The sequence below is a fragment of the Neovison vison genome, chromosome 4 (genome assembly GCF_020171115.1).
Source record: "Neovison vison isolate M4711 chromosome 4, ASM_NN_V1, whole genome shotgun sequence".
Taxonomy (NCBI): Eukaryota; Metazoa; Chordata; class Mammalia; order Carnivora; family Mustelidae; genus Neogale; species Neogale vison.
In genome coordinates, this window is record NC_058094.1 from 124,793,569 (window position 1) to 124,814,238 (window position 20,670).

Sequence of the window (20,670 nt, forward strand, 5' to 3'; positions counted from 1 at the left end):
TTTCAGCAACTCAGGCTTTATTACCCAGACTTCTAAACACATATTATTTTCCCTTTGCTGCATGTCCTTTTTGCTAGGATCTGGATTTACCATCCCACCCTTAAGTTTGTGCTGGGAAATCCCTTATCTTGAAAACCTAACGCAGTTATGAGACCTCCATTCTTCCCTCTGGATACCTTGGTCCACCATCCTTCCAACCATTATTACTTGCTTCCACGTCGGCCAGACGTTCAGAGTGGGCATTCCTTGAACGAGTTGTGCAAAGCTGGGAACTGCTACTCAGCAGTGGGAGGAGATAAGGGGATAAATAAATGTCAACAGGGAAGACTCCGAGCGCTAACGGATCTTAGGCAAACGATCTGTGGAAAGGGTCAAACAGAGGAGCCGATTTAGTGCAACTCCTCTAACTCAAGCCACCAAATCACAAGATGGGGCGCCGCCTGATCTCAGAGCCGCACCGGACACGAGGCCTGCGGTGTCCGGGGGCTCGAGTCCCCTCAGTAAAAGATCACAAAACACCCTAAGGTCCGAGCTCTCCAGGGATCAGCAGTTAGACCCGAGGCCCAGGGCGGCTACCGGAACCCTCCGGCCAGGGCAGGGAACCGACCAAACCATTTCCAAGTATTCCGCCCGCAAAGAGCCACGTCATCAGCCCCACTCGGAAAAACCCCGGCCATGGGACAAGCGGCCTCCACCCTGGGACAACCTGGGGAAGCCGCGGCCCCCGAAAGCAAGATGGCGGCCTCCGCTTTCCCCTCCTTCCCCGAGAACCCCCTCCTGGTCCCCAGAAGAGAGACAAGGACGTCGCGGCGCCGACGCCGAGATCCGGGAACCTCCGCGAGGCCTGCGGCAGCTCCCGTGCCCCCCGGAGGCGAGCCCACCTCGCCGGGCGCGGGGAGCCGGGGGTGGGGCCGTCCGTAGCGCAGCGCAGCCAGCTCTCGGCACGCAGCGGGTAGACGCCGGCAAGTCCGCGCCCTCCTGGCCATTGTTCTCCAGCCCCAGCCCCCGACAACCTCCTCTCCGCCCACGGACAGGAAGTTGCTCCCCAGCCGGCCCCGCCCCGCTCCCCCAGCGCCCCGGAAGTGATCTGCGGCGGCTGCTGCAGAGCGGCCAGGAGGAGGGTGGATCTCCGGAGAGCGGAGCACCCCAAGTCCTCCTCCTCCTCCTGCCGCCCAGGCTCCGCCGCCGCCGGTCGGACTCGTCCTTCTGCCGCTCGCGGCGGGGAGCCTCCCAGACGACAAGGGCCAAGCTCTCTCCGGCGGAGGCCAGCCCAGCCGCGGCTTCCGGAACCCGCGGGGCGGAGGACCGGCTTGCGGTGCAGGTGAGCGATGCCTGCCCGGGCCGCCCCAGGAGGGGTTGGGGCGGCCGGGGCGGCGGCGGCGGGGGTGTGTCCGGGCGGCGGCGGGCCGAGGCCCAGGCTCAGGGCCCGGACGCCGAGATTGCACATCCCGCGTTCTGTCCCGGAACGAGCTGCTGGACGAGCCTGGGCTGGAATCCGGGGCGCGGTGTTCACTGCTGTGCGGGCGAGTGCACCCCCAAGAGCCGGCGGCTGCGGCTCGGTCCTCCGAGCCCAGCACCTCCTTGAGTTGGCCTCGTCGGAAGGTCACCCTGCATCTCTGGCCCGCCGCGCCTAGGTCCCCGCCTGGGCGGTGCCCGCGACCTGGGGGGACCCGTCGCCACCGCCGCAGTCCCCGCGCTTCACTCCGCCCCTCTCTCCTCCTTCCCTTTCTTCCACTCCTCGCCTGTACTAGAGCAGTTGCTTTTTAAGCATCTCCGCCAGGGTTTTGTGCCAGTTAAAGGAATGGCTTTTTCAGACTGAAGTCATTAGATGCTCAGCTTTGAACTGCACAGCTTTACCCGTATTAGGGTAATCTAGCCTCTAAAGCGAGGAAGAGAATATAGATATTTTTTGAGTGAGAGGGTCATTCCTCTGGATTTGTTCCTTACGGTTTTGCGGGAGTGGAAGATGTGATTTGTATGCTTTTAGTCTGGGTATATGTGTGTAAGTGGGCAGGGATGACAGCACAGAGAGGTGGCAGTGTTGTTTCAAGGTTTAAGGAGAATTAGGGAGTTAACTGGCCTTTGCTTGAGAAACCTGAATGTCCAGACTTGTGAGAGCTTATCCAGGTGTCTTTGGGGTTGTGTGAGAACTCCCGTGCCACGCCCTGCGTGTCAAGCTGAAAAGCACCCAATTTACAAATTGTGTTTGGTGTGTGTTGGGGGGAGGGGTGGGGCGTGAGGAGGCCTTTGTAAAACGTGTGTCATTAGTTAATTTTTGTCCTGAAAGTACATTACAACTTTAGTCATGTTTCCAGACTCGGATAACAAAATTTGTTAGTAAATTTGCAGTAGAGGGTCTTTTTTATTTTTCAGCTTGTTTATTAATATATGTAAATGTATTTTACTAGTTTATGTATTTCTGTGTCTATTAATACAATATTATTGTAAAATGACTCTTGTGACTCTTGAGACGTTAATTTTAGACTACATTTTTTGAGGCCAGGAACTATGTCTTATGCATCCCTGTGTACATAAGTGATGACTGGCACATAGAAGTTATTCCCATATTTCTTCACTGAATGAATGAACGTGTAGCTGACCCCACAGTTGCCTCAGGAATCATTTATTTTGTTGGTTTTTTTGTTTGTGTCCCAGTTGCTTGTCACATACAGACTTTGCTTTGTGTTAATGTTTTTTAACGTGATGAAAAGGACAATTTAAGAAGAATCCTTGGCTGTCCTTCCAAAACTATCCTCCTCTGAAAGGTTAAAATTATATTTGGGTTATTGTGATTGGGCATTATAATAGCTTGTATTCCAATCTTCAGTACTTAACTACTTAAACATGTTTATCCAGGGTTATTAAGAAGAGATTTCCTAGTGATAGTAAGTTTATGTTTGGGGTTGATAGCCATACAGTAATTTTAATTACAAAAGAGGAAATTAGAAGTCATCACTGTTTGGAAAACACGATACATCGCAGAATTGCTTTTAGTGGCTTATTTCTCCCAGGGGTAGAGGAAATCCTCTGACATCCTGATATGACCTTGGCATGATTTACCAGTAGCCACTTTCACATTTCTTTGTCAAGATCCTGATGTTCTCTAGTGTGTCTGCTGAATGTGCAGCCATCTTATCACTTATTTTAAAGTAGTTTCATACAACCCTTTCTTTGCAGAGCTTTCAGGGGAAAAGAAGGGCTAATTATAGGGAAGGATCTTTTCTTCCATTTGTGTGGGGGAATAATTTTTGTCTATAGATGGTTGGGTTGTTTTCACTTCCGAGAGGTCTCCCCAAAAAAGTGCTGTTATCTTCTTTCCTCTCCACATGCCTGGTGGTGGTCCTGCACTTGTTTCCAAAGCTCAGTGTCTGCAGGATATACATGAATGGACCGGAATCACTTTTTGGATATGTGTATCACTGTTATACACACTTGAAATCCATATAAATGGGTGGCAAGAACAGGCATTTTTAAAATAGTATGAATTCTTGATGAGGAAAAATATTATGATTTGGAAGTAGTAGGGAGAAAGTTTGTGATTTTTATTGTTTTGTAAAATGTTTTAACTCTTAGACACTAAGGAGAGGGAGGCCTGCAGTTTCTTAGCAACATCACTGTACAGAGGTGAGATCTCTTTTTTAATTCAGCAACCCTCTTGGTACTAACAGTCCATATAACATTGATTGCCCGCCAAACACTATGATAAGACCTTTAGTTATATTATTCTTCATCTCCACAGTACCTCTGTAAGATAGGTAGCTTTTCTGTACTTTACTAAGGCTAAGAGAAGCTGTTGGCTGGAGGCCGGTAGCTAATATTTAGGAGAGTTGGGATTTGAAAGTACCGATTTCTGAGAGCATTGCATATTGCAGTTAATCCTAAAAGGCTGAGGAAAAACAAGTTTCTGATTGAGCTGAGCTTCAGGAACATGAATCCAATGATCTCAGCACTCTTGGCCATCCAGTGGGCCCTAGGGTTACGGCTGTTTCTGTTGTGAGTGCCTACAGATGCCGTGTTCATCTGCCTGGGTGTGCCGTGAAGAAGTGGTTGGGTGTTGTTGGAATAGGGGTCCTGGAGGAGTAGAATGTCAGGAACTCAAGCAGTCGATTACTGCTTTTTGCTCTGAAATACCTGAATAATCCCCACTGGAGAGGACCATGGAAAATCCATTTTGTGATGACCTCTCCTGAAACCTTGTTTTTTAGTTCTATCACTAAAGGAGGTGGTGGGGGAATGTTGGGAGGCGGGAGGCGGAATTGGGAAGAATGTAGAAGAGGCAAAGGTATCCTGGATCTGTTTTTACCATTTCAAACCAGGTATCATTTTCACTTTGGGTTTAATATAGAGGCTTAAAAGTGGCAGAGTTCTTGTAAGGGTCTGATTGCTATTCAGTGCTGGTCAACTCTCTTTACTCTTCCCAAGCCTTTGTGGTTTTGGGGTTTTTTTGTTTTTGCTTTTTTGTTTTTTGGGGGGAAAATGCACTTTTAATGGGCTTAATTTGAAGGATGTGTTCATCTCTTGGTTTTTTTTTTGTTGTTGTTGTTGTTTGTCTGTTTGTTTTTTTAAAGTATGTAGCTCTGAGTAAAAAATGGCTCATTCCCCAGCTCCCATTAGGAACAGTTATTCTTTGTTTTTCTAAGACACCTTTCTTACTACCTTATTACACTCCAGAGGATTTGGTTAACAATATAGAAAAAGTGAAAGTAAAGCTCTGTGAGTTTTAAGAGTCATGTGAGTAAATTTTGGAAGAGAATTTGAATCTTTAATATAATTATACCTAAGGTACAATTCCTCAGCATCAAGAGGGTAGTCTGTACAAGCCAAAACCAGCAAGCTTACATAAACTATTAGGATACTATTCTCCAGGTCCTTCACAGTTAGAGTTCCCTGTTAGATGGAATAGACCTAACGCTTGACACACATAATCCCTTTGATGTCTGGGATCCAGTTGGGTTGCTGAATTCACTTACTGGAACTAGGTATCAGGTTTGACAATGTCAGGTTGGAGAATAAAACATAGCAAGATTATGAAGTGACTTCTACTCACAGATGCATCATGAAGGGTGGGCAGAGATCCCTCAGTTTCCACAAAGATCATGATTGTAGTCATCTAAGGATAGGACCTCTGCTTCCTCATGCAGTTGAGTAGCTAGCATCATTCCTCGTTGAAAATGGAGACTGCCCACTACTGATTGCAAGTGCTGTAGTTCAGCTGCTCTGTCTAGTGTCTAGGTCTGTTCTGGATTGCTGCAGCAGCTCGTTAGCCTTTTGTTGCCTACCCCACCCGGATCTGTTCTCCACTCTTCGTTAGAGCAGTCCTGTGACACTCCCCTGCTTAAAGCCCTTTCGTAGCTCCTTCTTGCCTATTAATAAAACCCAAACTCCTATAATCCTTAATCTCACATACAAAACTTTGAAGACCTGCTCTTTCCCTAACTCTCTAGCCTCATCTCTTCTCTTCTAGGATATTCTGTTCCAGCAGGACCAAACTTCTAGAATGCTAGCGTTTTCTTGGTGCCCCATTTCCTCTTCTTGTAGTTGTAGCCATTCCTCTTTACCCCAACCAGGTGTATGCCTGCTTGTCTTCCAGCACTCATTGTGGGTTATGCCTCTCCAGAAACTGTGTCTGGATTAGATTCTTTCTCTTGATCCATATCTAAAAACAAGAAACTGAAAAACCAACAAATAAAAACTTCAACAACTTTCGAGACTGGACTGGTTGCTCTTTTTATGGGCTGCCATAAAATCCAGCATAGCACTTTTACCACTATGGGCAGTGCCTTCATTAAATTTTGTTGACCACAATCCATAGTAACTACACGCAGAGCTCATAACTACACACATAAATAACACTCTTAAAAGTCTTCACAGGCCTTTACCAGAAGTTCCCAAACTTTCTTAGTTCATGATGTCCTTATCATACCAATAATAGTTTCGCAGCATCCCTAGGTCAAAAAAACACCTAACGGTTTAATTTATTAAATAGGCCTAAGCAACTTAGTAAGTATTTAAGTCCTAAAAATTCAGTAGCTACATCAAAAAAATATACACGTGAATTAAAATAAATAATCTTCTTTCTTTCTTTTTTTTTTTTTTTTATGATTTTTTAAAATTTATTTATCTGATAGATCACAAGTAGGCAGAGGGGCGGGGGTGGGGAGCAGGCTCCCTGCCAAGCAGAGAGCCTGATGTGGGGCTCGATCCGAGGACCCGGGGATCATGATCCGAGCCGAAGGCAGAGGCTTTAACCCACTTTGCCACCCAGGTGCCCCAATAATTTCTTTCTTTTTTTTTTTTTTTTTAAAGATTTTATTTATTTATTTGAGAGAGAGAGACAGTGAGAGAGAGAATGAGCGAGGAGAAGGTCAGAGAGCGAAGCAGACTCCCCATGGAGCTGGGAGCCTGATGCGGGACTCGATCCCGGGACTCCAGGATCACGCCCTGAGCCGAAGGCAGTCGTCCAACCAACTGAGCCACCCAGGCGTCCCCCCAATAATTTCTTTCTTAACTGCATAGTACTCCATGGTTTATTCAACCAGTCTCCTGTACTTGGACATTTTTTTTTCTTTAATTTTGCTTATTTGGAGAGAGAGGGAGAGGCACAAGCAGGCAGAGTGGTAGACAGAGAGAGAGAAGAAGCAGACACTCTGCTACAAAGGGAGCCTGACATGGGGCTCAATTCCAGGACCCTGGGATCATGACCTGAGCCAAAAGCAGATGTTTAACCAACTGAGCCACCGAAGTCCTTGGACATTTAAGTAATTTCCAGTATTTTTCAATTACAAATGACGTTATAATGAAAATCTTTACGTACATGTGTCTTTGTATTGTTGGAAGTAAATATTCAGGATAAATGCATATATAAGATTTGTTAGATTTTGCCAGATTCTGCTCCTTAATGGAGCTATACTATTTTGAATACCTACCAGCAGTGTTTAAGAGTGCCATGGCCTCACCAATGGAGTGTATGGCCAAGCTTTTGAATTTCTGCCAATCTAATAGGTGAGAAATGGTATCTCAGTGTAGTTTTAATTTGTGAATTGAACTTTTTTTGTATATTAAAGTGCTATTTTTTACATTTTAAAAAAGAATTGTTCATGTTATTTGCCCAATTTTATTTTTTAAAAAAGATTTTATTTATTTATTTGACAGACAGAGATCACAAGTAGGTAGAGAGGCAGGCAGAGAGAGAGAGAGAGGAGGAAGCAGGCTCCCCGCTGAGCAGAGAGCCCAATGTGGGGCTCAATCCCAGGACCCTGAGATCATGACCGGAGCCGAAGGCAGAAGGTTTAACCCACTGAGCCACCCAGGTGCCCCAATTTTTTTTCTTAAGATTTTATTTATTTCACTGAGAGAGAGAAAGCACACAGGCAGGAGGGCAGCAGAGGGAGAGGGAGAACTGAGAAGGGAGCCCGATGTGGGGCTCAATCCCAGGACCCTAGGATAGTGACCTGAGCCGAAGGCAGATGCCCAACCAACTTAGCCACCCAGGTGTCCCATCAAATATATTAATCTTAAATGTATTACACCTGGATTTTTAGTTATCATCAGAGAGCCTTTCTTTATCCCCCAGTTATAGAGAAATTTACCTATGCCTTCTAATACTCAGTATGGTTTCATTTTCCACATTTAGTTTTCTGATCCATTTGGAGGATATTTCTGTATATGGTGTGCGGAATGGATGTAATGTTACCATTTTCTACATGGCTATCCAGTTGTCCCAGTGCTATTTATTTTTAGAAAATCTTTGTTTCCTTTATCATATACTAGATTTCTCTATGTAGTTGGGTGTATTTTATTCCATTGGACTATCTGACTATTCATGTACCAGTATCAAACTGTTTAGTCATAGAGGTGTTGTATATGATTTCATACCATGTAGGACTAGTCCCCATTATAGTTCGTCCTCTTCATTGTTTTCCATACTATTCATGCATGTTTTACTTTTCCATATGAACTTTAGCATCAGTTTATCTAAGTCCATTCATTAAAAACCTTATTGCTATTTTTATTGAGATTGCACTAAACCTATGATTTAACTTAGAACTAATTTCTTGATGGTGTGGAGACATCTTAGCCTAGAACGAACAATGTCTTTTCATTTTCTTAAAACTACTTTTATGTCTTTGCAGAATGGTTATAGTTTTTTTCATACCAGTTTTGAACGTTTCTTGTTAGGTTTATTCCTAGGCATTTTATCTTTGTTGCTGTGTTGTTGTTGCTGCTATTATAAATAAAATTTTCTTATACATTGTATCTTCTGGTTATTACTCATGTATATGAATATTGCAGGTTTTTGCATGTTTTCCTGCTACCTTGCTAAACTCAGTGTTTGAGTTACTTTCATCATTGCTTCTTTTAGGCTCAGATACTATTCTTTCACCTGCAGAGATTTCAGTCTTTTCTTTTTCAATGGTTATGCCTCCAGTTGTTTATCCTATCTAACCGCATCAGTTAATATCTCCAGGACAATTAAACTGCAGTTTAACAGTGTCTTTAATAAGAGATGCTGGTTGCTTTATTATTTTTTTCCTGTGGATATACAAAGATACACATTGTACTAGATACTAATGTAGATATGGAAGTGACTTTCAAAGATTGCAGTCCTTCACTGTCTCTGTAATTATAAATGGAGATGCATGTGGTGAGAGGCAGGAAAAATGGACTTTCCTAGTGGGCAAAGTATAAAGATAAGCAAGGTAAGGACTGATCTGTAGTTTCCCAGTTCACGCATCCGGTCCCAAGTTTTGTTCTTTCTTATGTTGCCACGCAGTTTTGTCAAACTTCATTGTAATCTTCTCTCAGTCAGTCTTGGATGCCCCAGGGTGACCTCCTTTTCTCCTCTAGGCTAAAGCTGCCGTGGGTCTGTGATGATCTAAGGATGTCTTTCCTGGCTTTCGCAGTCTCAAGTAGTTTCTTTCCATTGTAAACAGATAAATTAGGCTTACCTTGTATTGATGTGGTTATGGCTTGGGTTCTTGGGGCTTTAGGTTATATGGCAAGGCAGGTTTGTAATTAGATGAGTTTATCCATGGAGGTGACCTAAAGTACACAGAATGTGGGGTGGTTCCTGACAAGTTTGTAGAGCCTGGATCTGTTCTTTCTCCACAATGCATTTTCAAAGATTTAGTCCTCTAGCTGGAAGCGATGTGTTTGTGTGGAATCAAGTGTTGGGCATCCAGCACGCACTCCATCCACATGCCAGTTGTGGACACACACCAGTGCTGTCTCCCAAGTTCTAGAGGGTACTTTCATTTCACTGCCATCTAAGTCACCCAGGAAGTTTAAATAACATACTTTCTATAGATTCTTATAATTTCACAATTATCTAGGTCCATCTGTGAACTCCCAATCCACATCCTGTTGTCTTTGTCATTCTAAGTATTTCCTTCCACAAGAGTGCTGGGTGGCAGGATATTTATTAATTTCTTGCCCCTTGTACTGAGGAGCTCCTCCCCAGAAATCCCTACAAGTCTTAGTCCTTGACCTATTGTCCATCTTCACTGGCCTGGGAACACGGATAGGTAGGGTATCCAATAATCTCTTCTTGTCCCTAGGTTGAAGAGCTCTCACTCACTAGGTGAGTGGTCATGGTCATTTGGCCATCTCCACTTTTCCTTCGCACAAGGACCTGCGTTGCCTTTTTTTCTTTGGGTCATGTGGCCTCTTTGGCTTGCAGTTCGGCCTTAACAGGGTATGGGGACTGCCTGCCTTGAAGACCCTCACATTCGGCCCTCTGGTACATGGATGGCACCTTGATGGCAAAGTTTGGGGAGGAGGCTGATTTTTTTTCTCTTCATATTTTTTCCCCCTTACTTCACCTACCCCCACCTTTTAAGGCTGAGGACCGTATCCCTGTTTCCCCTAACCTTCTGCGTAAGACATATTGTCTGTGACAGAAAATCCCCATTCCCCGAGGTCTTCAGTTATCCTAGTCTTAATGCTTGGATTATTGGTAACTTTCCCACTACCCTGTTGGTCACCAGGGTCTTCCTGTTTCTGTGTCTGCATGCTACAACTGAGATGGTTCTCTGTGTCTATTACTTCATTTATTCTTGTTTGCTGCTTGTGGGTTTTAGTAGCTTTCTTGATCCCTCAGAATAAATAAAACTTGATCAGTTGCTCTGCTTATTTCTTATTCTTTGCCTTGGCTCAGATCATAAAGCTCATTCTTGTCTTTATTTATTTATTTATTTTTAAGTTTATTTGGATACTACTGTTTAAACTCTTTGTACAGCAACTGGTCATTTATGTTTTTTATTCTGGGAATTGTCTTTATGTCATTTGCTTATTTTGGGGGAATGGAGGGGCTAGACTTAAAAAATAACAGATTTATTGAGATATAATTCACATACCATAAAATTTACTTTTTTAAAGTATAATTCAGTGTTTTTTAGTACAGTCACAGAGTTGTGCAGCCATCACTGCTGTCTGATTTAAGAACATTTTCATGACCCCAAAAAGAAACCCCATGCTTGTTAGCTGTCACTCCTGATTCCCTCTAGCTCTGATCCACTTACCATCTGTACAGATTTTCCCATTCCAGACATTCCTTGATTCCATAAATGGAATCATACAATGTGTGGTCTTTTGTGTATGGCTTCTTTCACTCAGTATGTTTTCAGTGTTCATCCAGGTTATAGCATGTATCACTGGTACATGCCTTTTTATGGCTGAATAATGTTCCCTTGAATAGATGTACCACATTTTGTTTGTTTATCAGTTGAGGGACAGATTTGGGTGTTTCCACTTTTTGGCTTACAGTGGAAAATGCTGCCATGAACATTGATGTACATGTTTTTGTGTGGACATGTGTTTTCATTTTTCCTGGGCACATAGATAGGAACGGAATTAGTCACTCATGTGGTAAGTCCGTGCTTAACATTTTGAGAAGCTGCCAAACTGTTTTCTAAAACACCTGTACCATTTTACTGGCCCAGTATGGGTCTCTGAGGCTTCCCAGTTTCTCCTCCTCCTTCACAGTTTCTTCTCCCCAACATTTGGTATAATCCTTCTTTTTAATTACAGCCATCCCAGTGGGTGTGATTGTCTTCTTTCATTTGCTAGAATACTTTGTCTAAGCTGCCCTGTGTATGTGAAGTAATGACATCTTAGCATGTCATGTCTTTTTCTTCTTAGATATTTTACTTTGAGGCCCAATTCCAAGAATGTTTTCTTTATTGTAAAAGCTATAATAAAGGTGGCTTTTTGTTCAAGCTTCCAGGTGAAATTTGCTTTTGATTCATAACAAGATTTCTGTTTTATATTAGTGTGTCTGATGAGGTTCAAGCTGTTATAACTTTAAATTGTTAAAAGCATACTGTTAAAAATTGTGGCATAACAAGTAGAAAGACAAAATGCCTAAGTTAGAGAGTGAAGGGGAGTCATTCATAGTGGACACTGACAATGTTTTGAAGATTTGCTGGTGCAGTGTTGACTACAAAATTGAGAAACACCAATTATACACAAGAATAACCAAAAAAGATGTTAGGTTTGATCCTATGTTTGTATTCCTCTTCTTACCTGGAAGGTACCAAGTATAAGTGCCTAAGTTTTTAAAAATTGAAACTTAGCACTCTTGGTGTACAAGATCTCATTTGATCTTTATGTCAGCCAAGAGTTATAGGTGGGATGGGTGCTCTTTGGGGTGGGAAAATTGACCTTCATTCAACAATATTTTCTTGGATATACCTATAACTTAAATATTTCCACCAACAAATAACTATGTTGCTTTGTCTTCAATGATTATTTCAAAAAGTATTGATTAGTATTAGCATATAAAGCTCCAACTTGCTAAGTCTCTGCATAATTATCTTATACTTTAGTTCCCATTGTTCCCTATTATTATCTGTATGTTCATAAAGAGAGGCTGATCTCTATAGCTCAACTATAGGCCTTTTTCTGAAATGCATAGAGAACTGCATTGGTGATCTTTTACATGTGGTTACATTTTAAAATGAGAGTACTCTTTTCCCACCTCACCAGCCTTGTATTTTGAAATATTCCAAACTTATAAAAAAAATTAATAGAGTATTATATTGTAAACCTGTATTTCCCAATTCCCAGTTATTATTTAGCCCCATTTGCTTCATCTAAGTTAGATGTTTTTATTTTTCTGTACTATTTATGGAAGAAAGCTGAAGACCTCATGAAACTTGACCTCTATATACTTCATCTTGCATCTTCTGAGGATAAAGGCATTCTTCTGTATAACCTTAATGCTATTGTAACGCATAAGGAAATTAGTATTAATTCCATACCATCATTTAATATGTAGCCCAAATTCAGATTTCCTTCCCTAGCTGCCACCCAGTGTCTTTAGTAGCTGTTTTTCTTCTGATGCAGGGTCTGATCAAGGTTCATGATTTCTGTTTGCCTATTACGTCTTCTTTAGTCTCCTATTTCATTTTTTCTAATTAACCCTTTTGAGATACAATTTACGTATCATAAAATTCACCCGCTTAAATTTACAGTCATTTTTAGTAACTGATTATGTAAATATCACCATAAATGCAGTTTTAAAGTGTTTTTATCACTTCAATAAAATCCCTTTGCCCATTTGTAGTCAATAATCCCCATTCGCACCTCCAGCCCCAGGCAACCATTAACGTACATTCTGTCTCCACAGATTTGCCTTTTCTGGGCATTACTATAAATGGAATCATTCCATAAGTCGACTTTGGGTTTGTTTGTTTGCTTTCTGGTTCCTCATGTTGTGGCAGGCGTCCATAATTCTTTTTATTGGTGAACAGTAGGTATGTATTCCATTTTATGGAAATGCCACATTTTGCTTATCCATTTACCAGTTGATGGACATTCCCCTTTTTGGTTATTATGAATAATTCTGCTTTGTGTGGACATATGTTTTTATTTCCCCTGGGCATATACCTAGGAGTAGAAATGCTTAGTGGTATGGTACATTTATGTTTAACCTTTTAAGGAGGTGCTAAACTGTTTTCCAAAGTGGCTACGTGTTATTTTGCATTTCTACCAGCCGTGTTTGAGAGTTCCCCTATCTCTGCATCTTTAACAGTGGTTATAGTCTTTTCAGTAATTGTTATGGCCATTCTGGTGGGTATAAATTGGTATCTCGTTTTGATTTAATTGCATTTCTTTAATGACTAATGGTGTTGAGCATCTTTTCATGTGCTTACTAACCATTCACAAATTTTCTTTGGTGGAATGTCTACTTAGATCTTTTTCCTGTTTGTTTGTTTGTTTGTTTTTTTAATGTGTTATCTATCTTATTATTGAATTGTGAGTTCTTTGTGTGTTCTGCATACAGTCCTTCATCAGATATGTGATTTGCAAAGATTTTCTCCTAGAGAATACTGTTTTGTTTTTGTAATGATGTTAACCATGAGTTTTGCTTAATTTTTCTCATTTGCCATGGGGCTTTTTTGGACAATTGGAATAAAAGCTAAATCTTTTCTTAATTCTTCCACATGTCTACTACAGAAGCAGAGTTAAAGACAGTGATAGTTACCTTCATCTTCATTCTGCAATTAAGCAGTGAGAAACTTCCCTTCTGAACCATAACAGCTAGAAATCCTGTTTAGACTGAGGTGGGTTTTTTTTGTTTTTGTTTTTGTTTTAAGATTTTATTTATTTGACAAAGAGAGAGCACAAGCAGGGGGAGTGGGAGAGGAAGAAGCATGATCCCTGATGAGCAGGGAGCCCAACGTGGGGCTCCATCCCTGGACCCCGTATCATGACTTTGAGCTGAAGACAGTCTCTCAGCAAAATGAGCCACACCCACAACTCTTGACTGTGTTGGGCAAGACAGAATGTTGGTGTTTTTCTCTCCCTTCTTCAGCTCTGATTCTTTCTCATTCTGTTGGTCAACTCTTCACATGGTTCCCACTTTCATCTCCAGATTCAGTTCTTCCCAGCTCAGCAGAAAGAGCCAGTCTTTACTAGCTCGGGGAAAGGAGCACTCCGGCCAGTCTGGTGGGTCTCTAGTCTGCTTTGGAGGGAGGCAGAGCATCCAGATTTGCAGGCCTGTTGTAATGCGGTGAGTAAGGAGAGGGTGGTTCCCACCAGAAGAAGGAATACTCAGCAGACAAGCCATATGTCTGCTTCTTTAGGGGTGTTGGGTCATTTTTTTGCCCACTTTTATGAAATTAAACCGAAAGTAATACATAGAAAGTTGACATCTGGAGTTTGGGGGAAAAAATCACGTTTGTTATCTGATTAATTTTAACCCTGAATGAGCCTTTACCAGTAGTACTTTTTCTTAAATAAACTGATGCAGTATTTGATTTAAACTAAAACATCCCACTCACCTCTTTCCTCCTCCCATGGAGGTGAGGAGCAACTGACATTAACAAGGTAACAACTTGGTAATTGTAGCTGATTTTTCTCTACTTGTCTTGATTGTTCTTTCATGTAGTTTTCTTTAGCTGAGTGGGGGTTGTATCCAACTGTCTTGGAGTTCCTACATTCCTACAGATTGCTGAAATCAATTTTTTATGATTAGTTTCCTTCCTCTCCTCTTTCATTTACTTGGATTCTCAAGCTCTGTCAGTGTCCATATGTTGCATGATTCATCTTCAAAGTGATATTTTTTTAAAGTAAGGATAGTTCCCAATTCCTTTTCGTGACATTGGGTTTATGATGTGTATGGTGATAGTGACGGTGCTGTTGATGTAATTGTGAGTTTCTGGCTCTGAAAAGGAAATAATTTTTATCACTTAAAATGTTTCTTATCTAAAACCTTTAATTGATAGATAAAATTGCTGTATAAATACTGTCCCTGAAGTTGAACAAATAACTCTGGATACTGTGTGGCTCTTACGTTGTTTCCATACTTTTCCAGTACTCTTTAGGATTTGTTTTCAGTATGAAAGTGAAAGGCAGAAATGAGAACTTACGGTTTGAGGTTGTCTGTATAAAATGTGTCATGTCTCATTGAGTTAGAAGAATGAGGAAAGGTTTTCTAGTGTGTTCTTCCACAGTTAACAAAAATCCCTTCAAAACTACCCAGCCACTAGCCATTGCTTAAGCTCTTGCAGTGATCTTGTGGGAATCTGGGTCATTTTTGGATGTTTGCATTTAAAATTCATTCTTGTTTTGTACTGAAATGTGTTATCCTGTGACTTCTCTTTGTGCCTGGTTTGCTCTCTGAAGAAGCACTTGGTACACAAACATTTCTGAGCCCTTGTTAAACAGTAGGAATTGAGAACAGGCATTTTGCAGATATCTTTCTTCAAATAATTGAAGATGGCAGTGATAAAACTCCTTTGCCAGCTTCCCAAGTGTCTGCCTATTCAGGCCAGATGTCCTTCATTTCTTTAGTTAGTTCCTGACTCTCCTGATCACAGGCTTCCAATAATAATGCAGTAACATTCATTTATTTTGAGGTCAAATTTTACAACTTAAAATATTAAACACACTCAAAGAGGAAGGAGGAGACTAGAATTTGTAGATTTCCTTCTATGGCCAGGCCCTGATCCTAAACAATATCACATTCATTATTTCCATTTAATTGTCCAGATTCAGCCAGATGGGGCAGAAGATAAGGAAACGTTAAAGGCTGTAAGAATCAGGAATTCAGGGGCGCCTGGGTGGCTCAGTGGGTTAAGCCGCTGCCTTCGGCTCAGGTCATGATCTCAGGGTCCTGGGATCGATTCCCACATCTGGCTCTCTGCTCAGTAGGGGGCCTGCTTCCCTTCCTCTCTCTCTGCCTGCCTCTCTGCCTACTTCTGATCTCTCTCTGTCAAATAAATAAATAAAATCTTTAAAAAAAAAAAAAAAGAATCAGGAATTCAGGTATAAAAACACAGAAAAAAACAACATACCTTTGAACATCCACAGTAGAAAAGCAAGGTCCTAGCACTACAGGTTGTTATGCATCTGATGCTCAAGAGAATAATTACGCCATCTTCCGAAGTTTTACTTTATATCTAGTTGCAGTAAGCCTGGTAGTGTGCATCCAATTTTTAGGGGTGAAGGGATGCTGCTGAAGGCAAGCACGTAGGCAGTAGTGATCAGTGAGGGACAACTATGAAGGGAGGGCAGGAGGCAGAAAGCTAAAACACAACTTTAGGAGAATTCAGAGTTCCATAGTCTAGGGCTACTGCATCCAGGGAAACCTGCCCCAGATTCAGAAGAGCTTCTGAGAACAGAAGAATAGTGGCTCGTTATGATTCCGGGTTATTAAGGAATTTTTAAAAAACTATTCAGTTAAGTTGAGGAATTTGTGAGACATAACGATTCGGAACTCAAAATCTTTGTTGAGTGCACCTCAAAAATTAGATACTATCCTTCCTGGATACTGCTGGTGGCTAAATCGCTTGTTTCTCATTGATTATCAGATCTTTACTAAAGTCCCATAATGATTTTGTTTTTTAGTATATGTGCTGCCGAAGCGAGCACAATGATTTTGTTTTTAATGTATGTTAAGCACTAAGTAAAATAAGCTGTTTACTTGTTGATTGATGTGGGCGGTGACCTATACAGTTAGAATTTGTCATTTCCTGTAACATTGGCTGAATTACCAAGGTTCTCCCGTCTTTGATGTGTTAACAGTTTGTTACAACTTGTCTTCCCTTTGTGTGCTGGCACATTCTGGTCCACTTTCCCTGCCATCAGTTGATAAATATTTAGAGAATGCTGTTAAGCAAAACAATTTAAATTTCCATAGAAAAATGTATGTGAGTACTTTTAAAATTACCTAATTAGCAGTTGCTTTCTTTTGGATTGGAAAGTAAAATAAGATTGTATTACTCCAGAAATACTTTAGATTTTACCCTTCCTCTCCTTTTCTTCCAAACTTCCAATAGAAGTAGTCAGTTGCCCTTTATTCTTTTTTTTTTTTTAAGATTTTTTTTTTTTTTTTTTTTTTTTTTTATTTGAGAGAGAGCATGAGCGAGGAGAAGGTCAGAGGGAGAAGCAGACTCCCCATGGAGCTGGGAGCCCGATGTGGGACTCGATCCCAGGACTCTGGAATCATGACCGGAGCCGAAGGCAGTCGTCCAACCAACTGAGCCACCCAGGCGTCCCGCCCTTTATTCTTATAAGTTTCAACTGTCTCTAATATTATTACATCTTTAAGTCTTTTTTTTTTTTAAGATTTTATTTATTTATTTGACAGAGAGAGATCACAAGTAGGCAGAGAGGCAGGCAGAGAGAAAGGAAGGGAAGCAGGCTCCCTGCTGAGCAGAGAGCCCAATGCTGGACTCGATCCCAGGACCCTGAGATCATGACCTGAGCCAAAGGCAGTGGCTTAACCCACTGAGCCACCCAGGCGCCCCTCTTTAAGTCTTTGATGTACATATTGACACCTTCTTTTTCAATCAAAAAAGATAAAAGTGTATAGTGCCAGAATATTGATGGGTCTTGTTTTTTGGGGTTGTTGTTGGTATTGTTGTTGTTGGGTTTTTTGTTTTTTGGGGTTTTTTTTTTTTTGGTTGCTCAAAACCTAGCAGTAATCTTGTCAGAGCATTGCTACCATTGACGATTATAAAGTAGTAATCTTATCTGTGCTTTGTGAAGTTTTAGTAATTTCATAGTAAGAACAACTTGTAATGCAATATAGAATTATAGAATGTATATAATTACCTGACTGACTTGTGAAAAATGTGGGAAACCCAACCTCTGCTTATAAATTACTTTGAGCTGTTTCTTTATGTTGATAGATGAAGAAGTAGGATACATTCAGACTTTTCAGTGATTTTCCTTAAAAGTGTGAAGTGCTCTTTGGCTTAAAGTACCGAGACTGTAATTATAACATCATTTGGGTTCAGAACTCGGGACTCATTTTTTTCACTTACTGTCAGTGTAAAATATTTTCACTGACATTGAAGTATTTGGGCCAAGGGTAAATAGCAGCAGGTTTACTTTTTGTAGTTTATTTTTGCTAGGTTAGTCGGTAAACCTCTGTTTTAGGGCAGAAGGGTTTAGAAAGAAGCATTCCGTTTATTGTTTTTGTTTTCTTGGGGAGAGAGCTCAAGAGTGCATGCACTCGTGGGAGTGGGTGGGGGGTTGGTAGGGACAGGAGAGAGAGAATTTTTTATTTTTCTATTACCATATAATGTATTATTAGCCCCAGGTGTACAGGTCTGTGAATTGCCAGGTTTACATACTTTGTAGCACATACCTTCCCCAATGTCCATAACCCCACCACCCTCTCCCTCCCCCCCTCCCCCTGGCAACCCTCAGAGTTTTGTGAGATTAAGAGTCTCTTAAGGTTTGTCTCCCTCCTGATCCCAACCTTTTTCGTTTATGGAGAGAGAGAATCTTTTTTTTTTTTTTTTAAGATTTTATTTATTTATTTGACAGACAGAGATCACAAGCAGGCAGAGAGGCAGGCAGAGAGAGAGGAGGAAGCAGGCTCCCTGCTGAGCAGAAAGCCCGATGTGGGGCTCGATCCCAGAACCCTGAGATCATGACCTGAGCCGAAGGCAGAGGTTTAACCCACTGAGCCACCCAGGCGCCCCTGGAGAGAGAGAATCTTAAGCAGGCTCCATGCCTGGGCAGAGCCCTACATAGGGCTGGATCTCAGGACCCTGAGATCGCGACCTGAACTTAAATCAAGAGTTGGACACTTAACCATTTAAGCCATTCAGGCATCCCAGGAAGGATTCCCTTTTAAAGCAGTCATATGAAAGTAATTTTGAGATGAAAGTTGTTAATAATGTGTGTTTTCTTCATTCCAAAACTTGGACATGTTGCCAATAATGTTTCGTAAATGGAAACAAGAAAGGGAAGATTGATAGTAGTTGAGGGCTTTTTTTCCCTTTAGAAATTATCATTTGTTTTGTTTATTCTTTAATATTTGAAGCTGATAGATATGCATTTATTTGTCAATAGTATGAAATGTTTTTAAGAGAAGTATAGAACACTTTGGGGGAAACAGCATGTGTGGTGACCTGAGCGTAGATTTTGTTTAATAAAATGTTTCTTGAATTAATAAGCACCTGTTGGGGGTTCCTGGGTGGCTCAGTGGGTTAAAGCCTCTGCCTTCAGCTCCGGTCATGATCCCAGGGTCGTGGGATCGAGCCCCGCATTGGGCTCTGCTCGGCAGGGAGCCTGCTTCCTTCCCTCTCTCTGCCTGCCTCTCTGCCTGCTTGTCATATCTCTCTCTCTCTCTCTCTCTCTGTCAAATAAATAAATAATCTTTTTAAAAAATTTTTTTTTAAAAAAGTGCAGACAGAAGAAACAGCATCATCACTTTTGTGGTGTTCCTATGGAACATGCATAACCGGAATCTAATCATCAGACAAAACTCAATTAAGAGACAATATATAAAATAATTGGTTAGTAATCTTCAAAAATCGTTGAGTTCACGAAAGTCAAAGTATGAAGAATTGTTCCAGACCGAAGGAGGCCAAAGAGATGGAATAACTCAACGCAACATCAGATTCTAAGCCAGTGCAGAACCTTGGATAGGGTCTGAGGATTCTGTGATAGGACTTTGTTGACATTCATAACCCAGGGGTGATGACTGTGTTTTGGTTTGTAGGGGATTGTCCATGTTTGTTGGAAATAAACTCAGAAGTGTTCAGGTGAGATGAAGCATCATATTAGCAACTTACTCTTCTTTTTTTTTTTTTTTCCCCCTTGAGAGAGAGCAAGGGAGGGGCAGAGGGAGAAGAAGAGAGAAGGAGCATTAAGCAGGTTCAGTGCCCGCACAGAGCCAGACGTACACCTCAGTCTCACAACCCTGAGATCATGCATAACCTAAGCTGAAATCAGGAGTCAGATCCTTACTCAACTGAGCCACCAGGCATCTTAGCAACTTACTCTTAAATGGCTCAGAAACAAACTTTCTGTATTGTACTTGTAACTTTTCTGTAAATTTGAGATTGTTCCAACGTTTAATAAATACATATCATTAAAATTAAGTAAAATAAGTTTATTATAGAAAAAAACCCCAAGCAGCCTAATTTGCCAACCACTGGGTACTTTGATGAGTGTTCTTCAAAATTGGTCTTGGAGGGACGCCTGGGTGGCTCAGTTGGTTGGACAACTGCCTTCGGCTCAGGGCGTGATCCTGGAGTCCCGGGATCGAGTCCCGCATCGGGCTCCCAGCTCCATGGGGAGTCTGCTTCGCTCTGACCTTCTCCTCGCTCATGCTCTCTCTCACTGTCTCTCTCTCTCAAATAAATAAATAAAATCTTTTAAAAAAAAAAAATTGGTCTTGGATATTGTTGGTGTAACTGTTTCTATACAAAAAAAATTTTTTTAAGATTTTATTTCTTTATTGGAGAGAGAGAAGGTATGAGTTGGGGGGTGGGGATTAGAATCATTGCTGAGCATAGAGCCTGACTCAGGACTCGATCCCGGGACCACAGTACCATGATCTGAGCTGAAGGCAGATTATTCAACCAACTTAACTACCACAGTGCCTCATGTTCGCATACAAATTTTAAAACCAACTGCCAGGTTCCACCAAAAAGCCTGCTGGGATTTTGATTGGGATTGCATTAAATCTATAAATAAATTTGAGGAAAATTGACATTTTTTTACAGTGATGAGTCTTCCAGTCCATAAACATAGACTAAAGCATTACTTAGGTCTTCCTTAAATTTTCTCATCAGTGTTTTATAATTGTCTGTTTGAAGTTCTCTGTGGTCGCCATCCTCCAAATTGCCCCCAAAGATTGTTGCCTCTTCGTTACCTTTCACATTGACCAAATGACACTGTGTGACTTCAAAGTCATAAAAG

At 41.5% G+C, this 20,670-nt stretch overlaps 1 protein-coding gene across 1 annotated transcript in view; it reads left to right on the forward strand.

Moving 5' to 3' along the window:
• The first annotated feature begins 1,076 nt into the window (after positions 1–1,076).
• Positions 1,077–20,670, forward strand: part of RALA (RAS like proto-oncogene A) — a 74,247-nt gene continuing 54,653 nt past the window's right edge. Inside the window, exon 1 of the mRNA XM_044245653.1 lies at positions 1,077–1,321. The gene's annotated coding sequence lies outside the window, so the exon portion shown is untranslated. The remainder of the gene's footprint in view (positions 1,322–20,670) is intronic.